Source organism: Oncorhynchus clarkii, chromosome 17, assembly GCF_045791955.1.
Source record: "Oncorhynchus clarkii lewisi isolate Uvic-CL-2024 chromosome 17, UVic_Ocla_1.0, whole genome shotgun sequence".
Taxonomy (NCBI): Eukaryota; Metazoa; Chordata; class Actinopteri; order Salmoniformes; family Salmonidae; genus Oncorhynchus; species Oncorhynchus clarkii.
Window position 1 is genome coordinate 18,589,364 of NC_092163.1, and position 20,071 is coordinate 18,609,434.

Here is a 20,071-nt window from a genome sequence, read left to right on the forward strand (position 1 = left end):
GAAATTTGAATGCACAGAGATACCGTGACAAGATCCTGAGGTCCTCCACCATCACCTCATGTTTCAGCATGATAACGCAGAGCCATGTCGCAAGGATCTGTACACAATTCCTGGAAGCTGAAATGACCTGCATACTCACCAGAAATGTCACCCATTGAACATGTTTTGGAGTGCTCTGGATTGACGTGTACGACAGCGTGTACCAGTTCCCGACAATATCCAATTAACTTCACAAAGCCATTGAATCAGCCATCATTCCACAACATTCCACATGCTTACAAGCAACAGCCTGATCAACTCTATGCGAAGGAGATGTGTGGTCACACAGATACTGATACTCCTGTCATGACGTTGCCCTCATTGGGTACAGCAAGCTCATCCCCCTCTCTCTGTCTCCTACACTCAGGTTGCTGCGTGCCCAGGTCGTAAATTCCTGGAGTAGATTATCTCCTCATGGCCACAGTATAGAGAGAGAGTGAAGTTTTCATAGAGAGAACAAAGGAATTTCTTCCACCTCACAGAACTTGAGGTCCGAACAACATTTATGTTCTGGAGAAGGTATAAAAGATCGGTGAAGAATCCAGCTACGAACTGGTCCGTTTGGTACAATTTTGTGAAACTCATGAGAGGCAATATGGCCACATTACCATAACGCTGTTTATATAATAACCTCAGTTATGAGGCTTGCATCTAATTGCTGTACAGGATGAATGAGGAAAGATTACACTATTTGTGAAATTATGGGATGCTATGTAATGATGTAATGTGAGAGAATTGTATTTCTGTGTAAAGTTTCACTTAAGTCACTGGCACACCTCCATGAACACAGCCAGGACTTGGCGTCATGAGACAGCCTTTTTCTGCTCTTCCGAATAAAACCCCCACCTTGAGAATTTCTCAACAGACCATGTTTCTCTCAATTACGAGAGGACAAAGGTTGCAGACCAGCTTACCTCGATAACGAGAGGGCCAAGGTTTGAGACGATTGCTGAACTATCGATACCGACAGAATAAGAACAAGTCTTTGATATTAATTACTAGTCTGCAGCTAGGAATTCGGTATCATTGAACGCGAAGACTGACAACCGCCGAAACCGCTATTCTATAACAACATGAATGAATGTCACTCTGAAGTACCCATTCTAACCACGACAGAGAGAGAGGACAGACAGACTCTCCAACAGAAACAAACTTTTCAACAGGGATCCCGACGACACACTGAGCGTAAATATATATATTGATTGCAATTATTCGCGAAAGAGTGAGCGTTCATGTGCGAAGGATTAGCATTTAAATTGTTATACTTATCAACTGTGTGTTGTCTTATCTCAGTCGACCCCCACTTCCCTTTTGTACACCAAGCTGCGATACCGGTTTATCCTACTAGGGAAACTCCGTTATCATTTCCTTGTACAGTCGTATGAAAAAGTTTGGGCACCCCTCTGAGGCTGCATAATAATTTACTCTGTCGTCACAGAAAATGATCACAGTGGCATGCCATTCATTTTCTAATAAAAGCTGAGTACTGGGGTATTGTCCAGGCAAAGATTTTTATTGTAGCAATATTAAGTTGTATGAAATGAAATCAGATGTGAAAAATAAGCTATGCAAAAATGTGGGCACCCTTGTCATTCTGTTGATTTGAATACCTGTAACTACTTAGCACTGATTAATTGGAACACACAATTGGTTTGGTGAGCTCATTAAGCCTTGAAATTCATAGACAAGTGCATCCAATCATGAGAAAAGGTATTTAAGGTGGCCAATTGCAAGTTGTTGTTCTCTTTGACTCTCCTCTGAAGAGTGGCAACATGGGGGCCTCAAAACAACTCTCAAATGACCAGAAAACAAAGATTGTTCAACATTATGGTTTAGAGGAAGGCTACAAAAAGCTATCGCAGAGATTTTAAGCTGTCAGTGTCCACTGTGAGGAACATAGTGAGGAAATGGAAGACCACAGGCACAGTTCTTGTTAAGGCCAGAAGTGGCAGGCCAAGTAAAATATTGGCGAGGCAAAGGCGAAGGATGGTGACAACGGTCAAAAACAGCTCACAGACCACCTCCAAAGACCTACAAAATCATCTTGCTGCAGATGGTGTCACTGTGCATCGTTCAACAATTCAGCGCACTTTGCACAAGGAGAAGCTGTATGGGAGAGTGATGCGGAAGAAGCCTTTTCTGCACACACGCCACAAACAGAGTCGCTTGAGGTATGCAAACGCACATTTGGACAAGCCAGCTTCATTTTGGAATGCTGTGGACTGATGAAACAAAGATTGAGTTATTTGGTCATTACAAGGGACGTTATGCATGGCGGCAAAATAACAGTGTTCCAAGAAAAACACTTGCTACCCACAGTACAATTTGGTGGGGGTTCCATCATGCTGTGGGGCTGTGTGGCCAGTGCCGCTACTGGGAATCTTGTTAAAGTTGAGGGTCACATGGATTCCACTCAATATCAGCAGATTCTTGGGAATATTGTTGAAGAATCAGTCTCAAAGTTGAAGTCATGCCGGGGCTGGATATTTCAACAAGACAACGACCCAAAACACTGCTCAAAATCTACCCGGGCATTTATGCAGAGGAACAAGTACAATGTTCTGGAATGGCCATCCCAGTCCCCAGACCTGAATATCATTGAGAATCTGTGGGATGATTTGAAGCGGGCTGTCCATGCTCGGCAACCATCAAACCTAACTGAACTGGAGATGTTTTGTAAGGAGGAATGGTCCAAAATACCTTCATCCAGAATCCAGACACTCATTAGAGGCTATGGGAAGCGTCTAGAGGCTGTTATTTTAGCAAAAGGAGGCTCTACCAAATATTGATGTGATTTTTCTATTGGGGTGCCCACATTTATGCACCTGTCTAATTTTGTTTTGATGCATATTGCACATTTTCTGTTAATCCAATAAACATAATTTCACTACTGAAATATTACTGTCCATCAGTTATTTGATAGATCAAAATGAAATTGCTGATCCAAACACCCAATTATTTATAAATTGTCAGGGGTGCCCAAACTTTTTCATACGACTGTAACTATCTACTGTTTGTTTATGCATTTCTGTGAATTACTTAGTTAGTAAATAAATGATTTTAGACAATTGATGTATGGATGACTCCTAGTGAATGAAGACTGGGTTCGTGCAGATAACCAACAATTTGCGACGTTTGGAATGAGACTAACGTGAGGTAAAGAAGAATTCATTAATCAGACTATTGATCAGATATGAAAATATCTGAAAAGTTATATTAGAAAAATTATAACTTTAATCTGAATATTTTCCTTGGTGCCCCGACTTCCTAGTTAATTACAGTTACATGATTAATCAGTTTAATAATGCCAAAGACACGACACTCCCTACCTTTTTTTTAATGGTATTTGTGACCAAGTCATGTGAAATCCATAGATTAACACCTATGGCATTTATTTCAATGGACTGATTTCCTTTTATTAAAATTGTTGCATGTTGTGTTCATATTTTCCATCAGCTTATGGTCCATTTACACACGCTTAACTCAGGTCAGAATTTGGCCCTCTTTATTTGTATGTATAAATAACTAGGTGACTACTTTCAGCATTTAGTTTGCATCATTTTGGTATGACAGATGTGTGTATGGCTCCAGTCACATAGGCGATTTATAATAGGTGAATCTCCCTATCTATCTTGTAGCCTATATTCATTACTAACCACCCCCAAAGAAACAAACCTGGCACCGGGTCTGTAAAGAGGTGACTTAAGAGCTCAATCCTGGAGGGGCAAGTTATACCACAGTGGGGGAAAGTTGTAGGGATAGAGAGAGGTTGTTAGAGTCCAGGATTCTCTTTCCTTTAGTTTGAGCCTCCCAAATGCCTCATTGATCCCCAAAGAGGCTCATAACTTGGAATACTTTGAGGTGCCATGACAAGCAGTCTGCTGCCTTTAAAAAAAATATATACACTGCTCAAAAAAATAAAGGGAACACTTACAGAACACAATGTAACTCCAAGTCAATCACACTTCTGTGAAATCAAACTGTCCACTTAGGAAGCAACACTGATTGACAATATATTTCACATGCTGTTGTGCAAATGGAATAGACAACAGGTGGAAATTATAGGCAATTAGTAAGACACCCCCAATAAAGGAGTGGTTCTGCAGGTGGTGACCACAGACCACTTCTCAGTTCCTATGCTTCCTGGCTGATGTTTTGGTCACTTTTGAATGCTGGCGGTGCTTTCACTCTAGTGGTAGCATGAGACAGAGTCTACAACCCACACAAGTGGCTCAGGTAGTGCAGCTCATCCAGGATGGCACATCAATGTGAGCTGTGGCAAGAAGGTTTGCTGTGTCTGTCAGCGTAGTGTCCAGAGCATGGAGGCGCTACCAGGAGATAGGCCAGTACATCAGGAGACGTGGAGGAGGCCGTAGGAGGGCAACAAACCAGCAGCAGGACCGCTACCTCTGCCTTTGTGCAAGGAGGAGCAGGAGGAGCAGGAGGAGCACTGCCAGAGCCCTGCAAAATGACCTCCAGCAGGCCACAAATGTGCATGTGTCTGCTCAAACGGTCAGAAACAGATTCCATGAGGGTGGTATGAGGGCCCGACGTCCACAGTTGGGGGTTGTGCTTACAGCCCAACACCGTGCAGGACGTTTGGCATTTGCCAGAGAACACCAAGATTGGCAAATTCGCCACTGGCGCCCTGTGCTCTTCACAGATGAACGCAGGTTCACACTGAGCACATGACAGACGTGACAAGAGTCTGGAGACGCCGTGGAGAACGTTCTGCTTCCTGCAACATCCTCCAGCTTGACCAGTTTTGCGGTGGGTCAGTCATGGTGTGGCATTTCTTTGGGGGGGCCGCACATCCCTCCATGTGCTTGCCAGAGGTAGCCTGACTGCCATTAGATACCGAGATGAGGTCCTCAGACCCCTTGTGAGACCATATGCTGGTGCGGCTGGCCCTGGATTCCTCCTAATGCAAGACAATGCTAGACCTCATGTGGCTGGAGTGTGTCAGCAGTTCCTGCAAGAGGAAGGCATTGATGCTATGGACTGGCCCGCCCGTTCCCCAGACCTGAATCCAATTGAGCACATCTGGGACATCATGTCTCGCTCCATCCACCAATGCCACGTTGCACCACAGACTGTCCAGGAGTTGGCGGATGCTTTAGTCCAGGTCTGGGAGGAGATCCCTCAGGAGACCATCCGCCACCTCATCAGGAGCATGCCCAGGCGTTGTAGGGAGGTCATACAGGCACGTGGAGGCCACACACACTATTGGGCCTCATTTTGACTTGTTTTAAGGACATTACATCAAAGTTGGATCAGCCTGTAGTGTGGTTTTCCACTTCAATTTTGAGTGTGACTCCAAATCCAGACTTCCATGGGTTGATAAATTTGATTTCCATTTATAATTTTTTTGTGATTTTGTTGTCAGCACATTCAACTATGTAAAGAAAAAAGTATTTAATAAGAATATTTCATTCATTCAGATCTAGGATGTGTTATTTTAGTGTTCCCTTTAAAAATTGTCTTGAGTACAGGTCATAAGCACAGCACAAAACAATAATGTAATACATGTACATATAATTGTAATAAAACCACCATTTAATGGTAATGTGGCAGCCATATTGGATTTGGAGTCAAATCTAGGGGGACCCCCCTAACGTAATTGCAAGAGTAGTGGCTAAACATGTGAAATTCACAGAGGGACCTTTGACTGGAAATAAATTCTAGCTACCAAAAAAGTGAAGTTTAATCATCATAAATATTCATGATTGACATGTCGCCCTATTGTATCTGTGTGCTTACATGCTTTAAGATATCCTAATGCCCTTGATGTGTATGTAGAGCAGACCATTGATTACTTGTTTACCAAATTATAGCAATATCAGAGCTTGCAATTTTGGGTTACATGAGCTTAGGTGGCTCACTCCCCCTCCAGCCAGGCATTATTCTGCACTGTTTGAGTTAAGGTTGTGTGTCACCATATCTTTCAATTTAACGACTTTCGCAATAGGATTATTGTCTACAACCATCCATATATGGGAGAACTTAAGAGACATGGAAAAACATGGTTGTGCTTTGTTATACCTCAGGTAGCGTTCTCTAAAAAATGTAAGCCTGTTTTTGAAGATTAGCAACTAGCCTAAAAAGATCATGTGTCTAGTAAAAATATTTTGAGAAGTTGTCAAATGTGATTGCTGAATAGATCAGTACTGGAAATAATGGTTTCACTTATTTTACCCACAAATAAACTTTGCTACTTTGAAAACCAGAGACACTATGTACACAACAGGCCAAGTTGAGCAACATCTTTATTGTCCAAGAAGAGCAATCACAAATGATCAAATATTTATACAACCCCACCAGCATGCCAGCATCTTCATTGAAACTGTACAATGTGTGAAGGAATGTATGGGAAAGCATAAGATCATTCACAATATCTGAAACACTTTTACATCCATATGCTTAGGGTACAGTACATGTCAATTCCACTTTCTGATCCAAAATCCCTCCCTCTTAACATACTCAAACAGTATCACACATTTTCTGCTAGCACATCCTACTCTGTGCAAACGCTACAATTTTTCCATCAACGTCTCTTTCCGTCAATATGTCATTGGGCAAAGGCTGGGGCCTGACTGTGGAGGTGTACATCTTAACCCTACCAGCTCCTGTTCCTAATGAGAGTTGAAACACCGTCAATGTCTCCAGCAGCAGACGGTGAGTCATTCTCTACTCCTGTGCTTTCTCTGGTACTTGTCATCTCATTTGACCTCCGACAGCAGGCTCTAAGGGTCGTAACAAAATGTGAGTGAGGGGGGAGGAGGGAAGTTGGATTTGGGATTGATGTACATTAAGGCAAAAAAAAATACAAAATCGTGGTCTTTCTTTTTCACGCGATCAAAGTCGACGATAAGGCCTCATGGCTAAGGAACACAAGTGTGTTATCAATAATGATGACGTGGCCTGCTGGGGTGGGCAAGGAAAAAAACACATTGGTAAATTCTAGGTGGTGTATTCTATTCTCATTCTAACTACCATGTTTACTTGTGTTTAGCGGAGGTTGAGTTTAGACAAAACAGGCCAGGAGCAGCATGTGTGTAAACTTTACAGGGAGAATCACAACTAGCAAAGAGATTAAGATGGTGAACAGTTGATAGTACAATATGCCCTTGAGTGAGTCTACCTGATGGCAAGCACCACATGAAATATACAACATACAGCCCAAGTCATGCACCATCTGTTAGTGCACCACCATGATAACTGCGCAAGAGTAGTAAACTGATTATTGGTGAGTTAAACTGATTATTTTGATATTTCGGTATAAGGCAGCACTAGGGCTTACGCCCTTTTATTTCATCCAATGTTATGATATCTTTCACTTCCTTGGCCCTAGCCTCTGCCGAGTCCCCAACAACTGGAAGTTCCTGTTTTCAGGGTAAATGGACTTCCGCTTTTGGACATTAACAAGGCCACACGCCTCCTCCACATACAACAGGAAACCAGCAGGCTGCGGACCTCGTAGGGTAAGAGTTGAATACCCCTTATGTAGGAGATCTAGTTTCAGATGTTTTTTTTTTACACCTGCAACATTAGGTGACCGTGGCCCCAATCCCCATGTAAGAGGAAAGGGTTAATACATTTAAGGGGGGGTGGGAGGAGCTGAAGTAAAGTAGCTCATTATTAATTCACTATGTTTAAAAGACATGCTCCAGAACTTTTCTCCCTATATTCACCCCCACTTGGGCAAGCCCCTTAGTAATTCAAGTTTCAGCCAATGAGCTTCAGCCCCTCACCAGTGACGGCTAGCAAGACGCACACACAATAGAGCGAGAGAGCAATGACGTGGTGCACATATCTGCACATTTGTGACACATGCAATTTTGGGGACTACTTTTGGCTCATGGGTGCTACTTTCAGAACCACTGGCAAAAAAATAATACAAAAGTTCAGGAGAATATCTTTAACAAGGCAGGTCTTGGTAAAATATATAAAAAAACAACTAGCAAGGAGGCAAGCAAAGAAATGCTAAAAGGGGGCAGAACAAGATGGCGGGGAAGGAATGACCATAAAAGCGGATTAATATCAAGTGACATGAACAAAGCCACAGTATACTAGTATTCATATGTAAAAAAGGCAAAATGAAAAGTTGATTGTACACTTGCTTTTCCACGTGTACTTCTTACTGACAGGAAGACCATTTAGGGAGCAAAGGGGGGTTTAATCTCTTCAAGCAGGACAAACCATGAGGGGTGGGGGGTTGGAGGACAGATCCTGGGCAGTACAGCTATGAGAGACTTAAAAAGGTCCAATTCAGCCGTTTTTATATATCTATTCATTTCTGGGTAACAATTAAGTACCTTACTGTGATTTTAATTGAAAACAATGGCCAAAAAAAACAAAAATAGCTTCTTAGCAAAGAGCAATTTCTCAAGCAAGAATTTGGCTAGGACTGTCTGGGAGTGGCCTCAGTGGGGAAGGCAAAACTAGCTGTTATTGGCAGAGAGGTTTGGAACTATTCTTTATTGGTCTATTAATTAATTTACTGACTGGTGAAGTCACCAGGGGGCCAAAACTCCATCCCACCAAGGCAGTCTTTTCAAACAGCTCCAACGCTGAAAGGGCATTATCATAATTTTAACAATATTATTCCAAACTCATAGTGTGGATATATATGTATATACAAAACACGGCAAAATCACATTACTGACTGCACTGGCAGGTTGAGGACAGTGAATCAATTATGGTGGACTTTGTGCAACCAATGAAAGCAGAGGGGGGGATGGACGGACAGAGGGGGCCGTTGCTTCTGCTGCTGCTACTAATGCAGACGGATAAATGGGGAGAAACGTGGGAGAGACGAGAGAGGGATGGAAGGGTCGGAATGAAGATTGAAGACATGAGGATGGGATGAAGTAGAAGAATATAAACTCATGGAGAAATGGGGACATGGTTGTGGGGTTTGGTTTTGAAGGCCTCTTTCTTAGTCTTTCCAGTCTTTCTTGATGTTGAGGTTCCACTCCCAGGAAAGGTGGTCGTGCTTATCGTCGTCGGTGAACTTGGACTTGATGTTGTAGGTGCCGCGGGCCAGCATGCCTTTAGGAGCCTCCTCCAGCGGGGTCAGGAAGTCGTACTCATTTGGCCTCGGCCCATAGCTCCCCACCATGTAGTCTGACTTGTCAACTACAGAGACAAGAGAGAAAAGAAGGGCTGTTTGAATCACCAGGGAGGACAAAAAAATACAGGGTGGTGTTCATTAGGCACTAAACAGAAAACTGAATGAAACAAGGAGTAACTAGTAACTACTATACTAGCTCTCTGGGAAGAAAGTTATCAATAAACAAGACTAATGAAAAAAATGACTAATGACTATTTCGCGACAACTTATTGATTTTTTTGTTGTACTTTTACCCCTTTTTCTCCCCAATTTCGTGATATCCAATTGGTAGTTACAGTCTTGCCCCATCGCTGTAACTCCCCTACGGACTCGGGAGAGGTGAAGGTCGAGAGCCATGCATCCTCCGAAACACGACCCTGCCAAGCCGCACTGCTTCTTGACACAGCTCGCTTAACCCGGAAGCCAGCCGCACCAATGTGTCGGAGGACACACTGTCCAGCTGGGGACTAAAGTCAGCTTGCAGGTGCCCAGCCCACCAGAAGGAGTCACTAGAGCGCAATGGGATAATGGAATCCCAGTCGGCCAAACCCTTCCCTAACAACACCGGGCCAATTTCGCGCCGCCTCATGGGTCTCCCGGTCACGGCCGGCTGTGACATAGCCTTGGATTGAAGGCGTCTGTAGTGACGCCTCAAGCACTGCATAGCAGTGCCGTAGACCGCTGCGCCACTCAGGAGGCCTGCTCTAATTTATTTTTAATCTGTCGATTTCTCAATAAGCCTCTCAAACACGACTCACTAATAAAGCAATTGACACAACAGGCTGTTTTGTGCCTCAACTTGCATCCAGTTTCAAACAAACCTGCCCTTTTCTGCTCAGGAAAAATCTAAACAATCTCTCAATAATATCCTTATTGACAGTGTTGAGTCTGTTTTTCAGCCTTGACTTGTGCATCCGGTTTGAAACAATATCTCAATTTCAGTCCCTGGCCCTTCTGCCGGTTTCTCTTGGCAGATTAAAAAGGGAAGGCAGTGTGTGGGCCGGGGCCGTCTGTCAACGTCATTAAACAATGGTAGTCTCCACAGGCCATAAGTGTTTACAGCGCTTCATTGAACTAATTCATTTAAACTGATTCCCTTATTGTCTAAAGAAAAGGCATTGATGTGGCATTATGCCACTTATCTCTTCAATTCTGTTAGGACCAACATTTGGAAACCATGACAATGTATCACCTAGTACATTCCCATAACAGAGAAATCTGTAGAAACTGATGGTGGTGGGAAACTTCAACGTTGATGTCAACATTCGCTTGAGTCTAGGGCATAATTTCCCACATTTAGTATGGGAGGAAGGCCTGTGAGGTTGAGATGGAGGTCAGGAGGGAACAAACAAGAGGGATAGGAAGCAGCAAGCACTCACTTCTCACTCCTTTCCTGTGGGTCTGCTGGACATACTTGAGTCCCGAAACAATCTCCTTGTTCACCTGCAGAGAACGAGACATTGTTAGTGGCATGGAAAATCAATCTAGCTTATCGCAAGCGCATCTGACAGAAATAGGCCATTTAAAGAACTATTGAACCATGAAATCTGAAAAATACAATACCTACAGCTAAACCAAGTTCATTAACAGCACAATCTGATCGTTTGATTTCTAGTGGGGGAGAAAAGTATAGCCACCACCTTTTTATGGGGAAAGTGAAAGGAGGATACCTGGCCAGTTGAACAACAATGCATTCAACTGAAATGCGTCTTCTGCATTTATTAACTGATGGGGTCTTCATACAAAAAGCTTTCTATTCTAGTAAATTTAACTACATTGATTCTCTTTTGAGAGAATCAATGTAGTTCAATTTAATTGTTTTGTGCAATATCTTACATATTGTACAGGTAACTGCCAAAATAATGGAAACACTTCAGTAAATGAGGGATACAAAGTATATTGAAAGCAGGTGCTTACACACAGGTGTGGCTCCTGGTTTCAACAAGAAATAAACATCCCATCATGCTTCGAGTCTTGCATAAAAATGCTGGGTGGCGATTATTTTGGCTACCATGGCTGTGCCCTATAGGATAACAATGCCCCCCCGTCCACAGGCCACGAGTGGTCACTGAATGGTTTGATGAGCATGAAAACAATGTAAACTATATGCCATGGCTGTCTCAGTCACCAGATCTCAAACCAAAATAAAACTTATGGGAGATTCAGGCGCGGCGCCTGAGACAGCGTTTTCCTTCACCATCAACAAAACATAAAATTATGGAATTTATCATGGAAGATTGTTGTCACATCCCTTCAACCGAGTTCCAGACATTTGTAGAATCTATGCAAAGGTGCATTGAAGCTGTTCTGCCTCGTGGTGGCCCAACGCCATATTAAGGCGCTTTATGTTGGTGCTTCCTTTATTTTGGCTGTGCTCTCACTTTGAAGCTGATCTTTATTCTGTACTCCACTCCCTCCTTCAGGATAAAGGACTGCTTCTTAAAGGCCTCCAGATCTCCTGTTAGAAAGACAACGAGGGAAAAAAACAGTAAGGTTTCTCCAACACACACACACACACACTAACTAGGGCATGCAGCAGGGGACTGCCATCCACAAGGCCCCAGTGTGGAGTGTGAAAGCAGGATGTCTTTAACAGTCATGTAGAGTCCTAGGCAGCTCTGACAACTCAGCGAGGGTCATTATCTCAGCCCAGCGGTGGCACTGCCTCATTAGCACACTTAATCAGGGGTTTTAATACTGCCTTCTAGCTGTGCTGCAGCACAATCCCTCAACATCTAGCAGTGTAACAAACTGGACTGGGGAAACAGAAGCAATACAGCATTCTCCACATTATTCCCCCCACGAGGAATGGGTCGAACCAGTTTTTACCCCAGAATTTGCCATACGTGCTGCACATGGAAAGACCATGAGGTAAGGCTTTGAAATGTTCAAAAGACACCCAATTTATTCCTATTCATTCACTGTTTAGTGCATGTTACCGCTGACACGAGTGTCTGTGTTATACTGTTCCTCAGGAACCCTTTCTGTGTTAGTTTATGACCGACCAATCATCACTACAAGTACATACGAGTATGATGCACGCATTCTTTTACTGGCACTGGCCTGCGTCATTCAGGATGACTCAGGTCATTCTGTTCAGCAGCACAAGGACTCCTGCTCACCTCAAGAGAGTCAGGTGACAGTAGCAGGTCTTTTCTTAGAACACGGGCTAACAGATCAGTTTGTCAGCGCCAGTTAGTTACACACTCGGAACCATTTTCCCCATGTTTTGAGACACTTGTACGATAAGATGTCAATTTCTGGGGATTACAGTAAACAAAGTACTACAGTATTATAGCTCACCTTGAAGGTCCAGGGTCAGTGGGTTCGGGGCAGTCTCACACATCAGTGTCAACCGTGTCACCTGGACGTTGGGAACGCTGGGATCTGTAACAAGACCAGACAAAGAACATCCATAAGGATCACGTAACTGGCCCACAGCAACCTCACACCCTACTTACTTAACCATAGGTTTGTATGATATGTAATGTTTGTAAATGGTTGGTTTCAGACCTTTAAACTTAATAGGCCATTCAGTGTGAAAATACATCAAACATATTTTATAATCTGACATTTAGCACAAAGACATCACTTAAATGTATTTTTATATAATTCTGCATTTGTGTCTGAATGACAACTGAACTGAATATTTCCAAGTGTTGATATATGTGAACTTCTGGCCCTTACCTAGGCTTCCATTTAAACATTACAACTTTTAATCGATTGTACAGACCAAGACTTCTTAGAGGCCCTTTTCTTAGAGGCAACATTGAGGAACGAGGACTGCATGTATACTATCAGTAATAACCAGCTGTCCAACGGTCTCACCCAGATGAGAGCTGAAATCATGACAGCTATCCATTATTTGGAAGGGCACCAACATTAAAGAAGCATTAGTTTATTCTGAGATAAACAGTCTCTGGGCATTAGCTATAGCCTTTTCCCAGATCTAAGCAGTGTCTTATTGACCCGTAAAGATACTAAGCAGGCGCCAGGCAGACACGCATTCAAACACAAACACAAGTATTGAGAGAGAAATTACACACACACACTCACCAGCGACAGCAGCAGCGCCGGCTCCTAGCAGAACCTCCTTGTACTTCCGGAGGCTCTCGTCATCCTGGTCCAGCTCCTGGATCTCCTGCAGGGTCTTCTGGGCCGGGGGCTTGTAGTTGACCGTCTCGCCCACGTCATTTTCCGCAGCGATGGCTGCAAGCTGCTCCGGAGTCAAATCATCCTCAGCCATGTCTGTGGCGAGAATGAGAGCGAGGGGAAGAGGAAGAAGAGAGGGAGAAAGAGGAGGAATGGTACGACCAATATTGTTGGCAAATAAATAGCTCCCTTAAATCGCTACTCCTCGCATGTGGTTTCTTCTCAGATGTAGTATATTCTACTCAAATAAAAGGATGACAGCATCTCATCAATTACTATGAAATGCTGCTATGACATCACACAAGGCAACAAACAATGAACTAAAATGCAGAAAGGTTCCCTGATTGGAAGAACCAAAAAAGGTGCAGAACTAAAAAAAAATACCTTTTTTTTTTTTTAATAAAGTGTTGATCATTGAATGAGAAGTCCACTTTTACTACCAATGACTTAAGCCTGGGACAAATGTGAAAAATCTGGGCACACTGAAACAGCGTCAGCACTGGTGGGAGACCATCACCATCGAATGAGGTCATGTGTGAAAAGTCGGGCCCCTAACACACACACGATTGAGGTCAGAGGAGCAGGGGCTGTGTTCCTTAGCATTAAGGGAACCACCAGAGGGGTTGTTCTAAATACAGACCAATCAAACACAGTCAGTTTCTCAGAACCATTGGTCTCCAGTAGAGGTCGACCGATTATGATTTTTCAACGCCGATACCGATTATTGGAGGACCAAAAAAGCCGATACCGATTGATCGGACAATTTTTTTATTTTTTATTTCTAATAATGACAATTACAACAATACTGAATTATTTTAACTTAATATAATAGATCAATAAAATCAATTTAGCCTCAAGTAAATAATGAAACATGTTCAATTTGGTTTAAATAATGCAAAAACAAAGTGTTGGAGAAGAAAGTAAAAATGCAATATGTGCTATGTAAGAAAGCTAACGTTTCAGTTCCTTGCCCAGAACATGAGAACATATGAAAGCTGGTGGTTCCTTTTAACATGAGTTTTCAATATTCCCAGGTAAGAAGTTTTAGGTTGTAGTTATTATAGGAATTATGGGACTATTTCCCTCTATACCATTTGTATTTCACTAACCTTTGACTATTGGATGTTCTTATAGGCACCTTAGTATTGCCAGTGTAACAGTATAGCTTCCGTCCCTCTCCTCCCTGGGCTCGAACCAGCAACACAACAGCCACCATCGAATCAGCGTTACCCATGCAGAGCAAGGGGAACAACTACTAGAAGGCTCAGAACGAGTGACGTTTGAAACGCTATTAGCGCGCGCTAACTAGCTAGCCATTTCACTTCGGTTACACCAGCCTCATCTCGGGAGTTGGTAGGCTTGAAGTCATAAACAGCGCAATGCTTGACACACAACGAAGAGCTGCTGGCAAAACGCACAAAAGTGCTGTTTGAATTAATGTTTACGCGCCTGCTTCTTCCTACCATCGCTCAGTCAGATACTTAGATACTTGTATGCTTGCTCAGTCAGATTATATGCAACGCAGGACACGCTAGATAATATCTAGTAATATCATCAACCATGTGTAGTTTAACTAGTGATTATGATTGATTGTTTTTTATAAGATAAGTTTAATGCTAGCTAGCAACTTACCTTGGCTTACTGCATTCACGTAACAGGCAGTCTTCGTGTGGGGTGCAACGAGAGAGAGGCAGGTCGTTATAGCGTTGGACTAGTTAACTGTAAGGTTGCAAGATTGGATCCCCCGAGCTGACAAGGTGAAAATCTGTCGTTCTGCCCTGAACGAGGCAGTTAACCCACCGTTCCTAGGCCGTCATTGAAAATAAGAATATGTTCTTAACTGACTTGCCTAGGTAAATAAAGGTATAATAAATAAATAAATAAATAAAAACGTCAAATCGGCACCCAAAAATACAGATTTTCGATTGTTATGAAAATTAGGGCCGAGTTTAAGTTAAATCGGCCATTCCGATTAATCTGTCGACCTCTAGTCTCCAGGGGCCTCTTAGCCTGACTTATCAAAACAAGCTCACACCAATCTACTTACACCGACTGTCATATGTTAAAGAATGAAAGCAAGACGTCACTGTATCAAGTGAGTTCAACTACGCTGACAGATGTGGTCAAAACGATGTTGACATACAGAATTCACATGCTCCTAAAATAGACCACATGTAGGCTACATTCTTTAGATCAATGCAATCAATGAACAAGGTCCTTAGATGTTGTTGTTGCCTGTTTGCCCCAGATCTGTAATGGCCAACTCCTAAGGTGGTTGTAATGACAAAACTTATGTTTGTATCTGGGACAACTTCCAGGCTTAATTTGTGGGGCTTTCCTCAAGTAATTTAAAAAAAAATTATTTCACCTTTATTTATTATTATTATTATATTATATATATATATATATATATATATATATTTATTTATTTATTTATTATAAGAAATCTGAATGAAACGGTTCTTGAAATTGCTTCTCAAAACTCAACCTGTCCACCTCTGTCCTTTGAACTCATGCCGACTTCATTTGATGCTAACTAAAAACCGTTTGACAGCAAGCCTAATGGCATTCACAACAAACAAGATGGCCAATAAAACACACTCCAGATGCGTCATCGCTATCCAGGGGTTATAATTGGAATGAGAGGCCTCTCCTCAAAATACTTGAGTCACGACAACTGGAGGGGCTCACAAAAGCAGGAAGAGCTGTGTTTATGCCAAGAAGAGTCCAACATTCCCAATAAGGCGTTCTCTCCCACAATAGCCTAATCATGAATCCTCTGTCTGTGTCTGCCACTACTACTGCAGAGCCAGTGCTCGGAATGGAGCTTCAGTTCCATCAACGACCATGTGTTTTAGGCTAATAAAGTTATTTTCCACTTGATGTTGGTGACCTATCATTCTTTGCTTGGGCTTGGGAGAGGGAAAGTATTTCAATGTTGCCGTTTAGTTTTAAGAGTTAAATACACACCTGTATCCTTGTTAATCAAAGAGTGTAAGACTTAAAAATCTGACTAGCAGCCTGGTGTGGGACTTTGATTTGGAGGAAAATGGAGCAGGGAGAAAGAATGATGCAGTTCGTTTTGGAGTTTTGTATGGTGTACAGTGCATAGTACAAGTATTAGGAAACGAATCCCTCACTAAAGCCAATCTACAGGGGAACAAAGATAAGGACAAAAAAATACACCATAAAACGAAAGAAAAATGGGAAATAAATAAGTACTGCTGCGTCAGGGTTTCCGACTTTTGGGAAATACATGTTTTCTTTGAAAAGCCAATGAATACAATTGGCACTGGCCAATTGTCCGGAAGGAGGAAATAAAATCCCATTGCGAAATAATGCTTTTTAGCCTATTCATTGTTGGAAATACCAGTCAATTTAAATACATTTGACTGGTCACGCTTATCGGTCAAAAAGGTTAATTGACATTTTCTGTTAAAATTAATTACCATAACCTAAACGGGATTTGTGTCTTACTGAGTTATGTGGGTGGACGCGCTAATTAGGTTACACATCCGATGCATATGGGTACAGTAAATCAAAATACATTTTCCTAACGGAAACCGTGTGCTGAATTTAGAGTTGTTTCTAATGTGTTTATGTGAGCTGGCCTCAAGAGTTTCACAGAAGCGTCATAGTTCCACCATTGACCTAATGCCAGTACTTTACCACCGCCCATATACAAGAGCCAAACAACAAGCTGTTAGAAGAGGCTAAAGGGCCAGTACGACGGCAAGGCAAACCGCCCGAGTCTGCAAGTATGATTCCGGCCTAATATGAAAGGCGTGTCATCTCATCGTGACGACAACTTGGAACCTTGACGGCAAACACTCCAACTAATTGGACGAATGCATTCTACTTTTGTATTTTAAAAAAAAAGCCCTTTGACGCATCTATATTAACGATCTATTTGAGAGATTACAGATTACTGTCAGAGTTTGTAACATGAAAACTGTAGCCTATTTCACAAAAGGCTAGTTTGCCTTGGAAACAACTGCTCACAAAACATCTCTCATTGTGCTAAGGGCAATAAAAGGCACCTAAAATGTGCAGTGTTGTCACAACACAGATGTCTCAAGTTGAGGGAGCGTGCAATTGGCATGCTGACTGCAGGATTGTCCAACAGAGCTGTTGCCAGATAAGAGAAATAGACATTCAATTATCATAAGACGCCCCCAACGTTGTTTGGCAGTACGTCCAACCGGCCTCACAAACGCAGACCACGTATAACCACGCCAGCCCAGGACCTCCACATCCGGCTTCTTCGCCTGCGGGATGGTCCGAGACGAGCCACCCGGACAGCAAATGAAACCGTTGGTTTGCACAAGTGAAGAATGTCTGCATTAACTGTCAGAAACCGTCTCAGGAAAGCTCATCTGCGTGCTCGTCGTCCTCACCAGGGGCTTGACCGGACTGCAATACGTCGTCGTGACCGGCTTCAGTGGGAAAACGCTCAACTTCTCTAGCGTGCCAGTGGCCATCGAAGTGTGCTCTTCAAGGAGGAATCCCGATTTCAACTGTACCGGGCAGATGGCGTTGTGTGGGCGAGCAGTTTGCTGATGTAAATGTTGTGAACAGAGTGCCCCATGGTGGGCAGGCATAATCCAGGGACAACGAACACAATTGCATTTTATCGATGGCAATTTGAATGCACAGAAATACCGTGACGAGATCCTGAGGCCCATTGTCGTGCCATTCATATTTACCAGACATGCCTGTATATTTACCAGACATGTCACCCATTGAGCATGTTTGGGATGCTCTGGATCGGCATTTACGACAGCGTGTCCAGCTCCTGCCAATAACCAGCAACTTCACACAGCCATTGAAGAGGAGCGGGGCAACAATCAACAGCCTGATCAACTCTAAGCGAAGGAGATGTGTCGAACTGCATGAAGCAAATGGTGGTCACACCAGATACCAGATACTTACCGCCAATAAAAAGAAAAGATTAAGATGGGCAAAAGAACACAGACAATGGACAGAGGAACTCTGTCTAGAAGGCCAGCATTCCGGAGTCGCTCAGTTGTGCTAATATAATTGCAATAGGGTTTTCTAGTGATCAATTCGCCTTTTAAAATGATAACCTTGGATTAGCTAGTACAACGTGCCATTGGAACATAGGAGTGATGGTTGCTGATAATGGGACTCTGTATGCCTATGTAGATATTTCATTACAAATCTGCCGTTTCCAGCTACAATAGTCATTTCTAACATTACAATGTCTACATTGTATTTCTGGTCAATGTGATGCTATTTTAATAGACAAAAAAATATATATTTCAAAAACAAGGACATTTCTAAGTGACCGCAAACTGTTGAACAGCAGTGTACGAGGAATTGTTTATTCATTGACAAATAATGAGAATTTAAAGCAATTTCCAAGTAAATGCTAACTTTATGGATGCTCTATTTAATGAGCCGTGATGTTCCACCGTACAGGGCTCAATCAATGTTATCTTGGCTTCCAGTCTGAAGGGTCCACAACACCCTGCCAAGTCTGAGATGAAGATGTCAAATCTTTCTAGCAGACAGAATGTGGTACTTAAAATTCAGGTTGACAGAAGAAACTCAAATCTAACTACACTAAAGAATTTCCTTTCTCACAGTCACCACCTAGAATTTGCATCAATAAACATCAATGGATGAAATTGATTATAATTTAAATAATGACTAATAATTCATTCAAACTTGCGAACAAAATGTATTGTACTCTGCACAGGTGCAGAACAGTCTCCTTCCCCTGTGCAATCACTGACAATACTCTACACAGCCACCAGCTGTAAAATTATAATTTGTGCTGCAATGAAACTGGGTATGCAGTGTGCACTACAGATCAATATAGTACGTAAATACAATTGTTATCTTATCAACACCGCGTTATGCACCTGTGTTACTTCCTGGAAGATAAACAGCTAACAAAGAAATCTCATTTCCATTCTTTTGTTGTCTGTAGGTGGCTAAATAGCTTGAGCTTTAGCGTTAGCTTGCTGCAAAGAAAGATTGCCCGGTTACTGTAGTTACTGACAGGGACAGGTGCCGACTTGGGAGAATCCCAACGAATAGCTAAATAATAAGCTAAACATGTGTTAAACTATCTAAGAACAAAGGTTGCCTAATCGTCGAATTTAGCACTGTTTCGGGCGACAAAGTAACCAAACGTCAAAGACAGCCAGCTAGCTAATGTGTTAACTGTCTCTGACCGGCTAGACACTGCCGCAAGTCATCAAGCTGCACGAGGATTGCTAGCTGGCTAATTAGCAACATGGGTGTTGGACTCCCTAGCTACCTGCCACCCAATTAAACTAAACTATGCTTTTACATAATATTTTGCTCTGCTGCAGTGGAACTTAACAGTAGACCAACGTTTATTTCACGTTTCCCTGGCGACAAATGGGCACTGCTGCAGCCAGGGTGTGAAGTATGTAGATACGTTGGCAGGCTAACGTTACCGTGGTTGACATGCTAGCACAACTCAGCAAATTGCTAGCAAAGTTGGGAGGAAATGACACCAGATACAAAGTAAGTCTAAAACATATTGAACCGTCATATGCTTGATTGGTAACTACTGTATAGGTTGTGAAAGCATGTCTTTACCGTTTTCCTGCTGCTTTTTCCCCAGGCGCTTGAAGAATCAGTGCTTCTGTCGCTCTGCTCTGTGCAAGTATGGCGAACAAGGAACGGCGCCGCCCCATACAACTCGTTTCCGGGAACTATGCCGCGGCGCGCACGTTCAATGCAGGTGGCGTGCAATTGCTGGTGCCGCGC

The 20,071-nt window shown here is 42.7% G+C and overlaps 1 pseudogene; it reads right to left on the bottom strand.

Moving 5' to 3' along the window:
• Nucleotides 1–6,287: 6,287 nt before the first annotated feature.
• LOC139370440 (rho GDP-dissociation inhibitor 1-like) lies at nt 6,288–19,998 on the bottom strand (annotated as a pseudogene).
• Between the last annotated feature and the right edge of the window lie 73 nt (nt 19,999–20,071).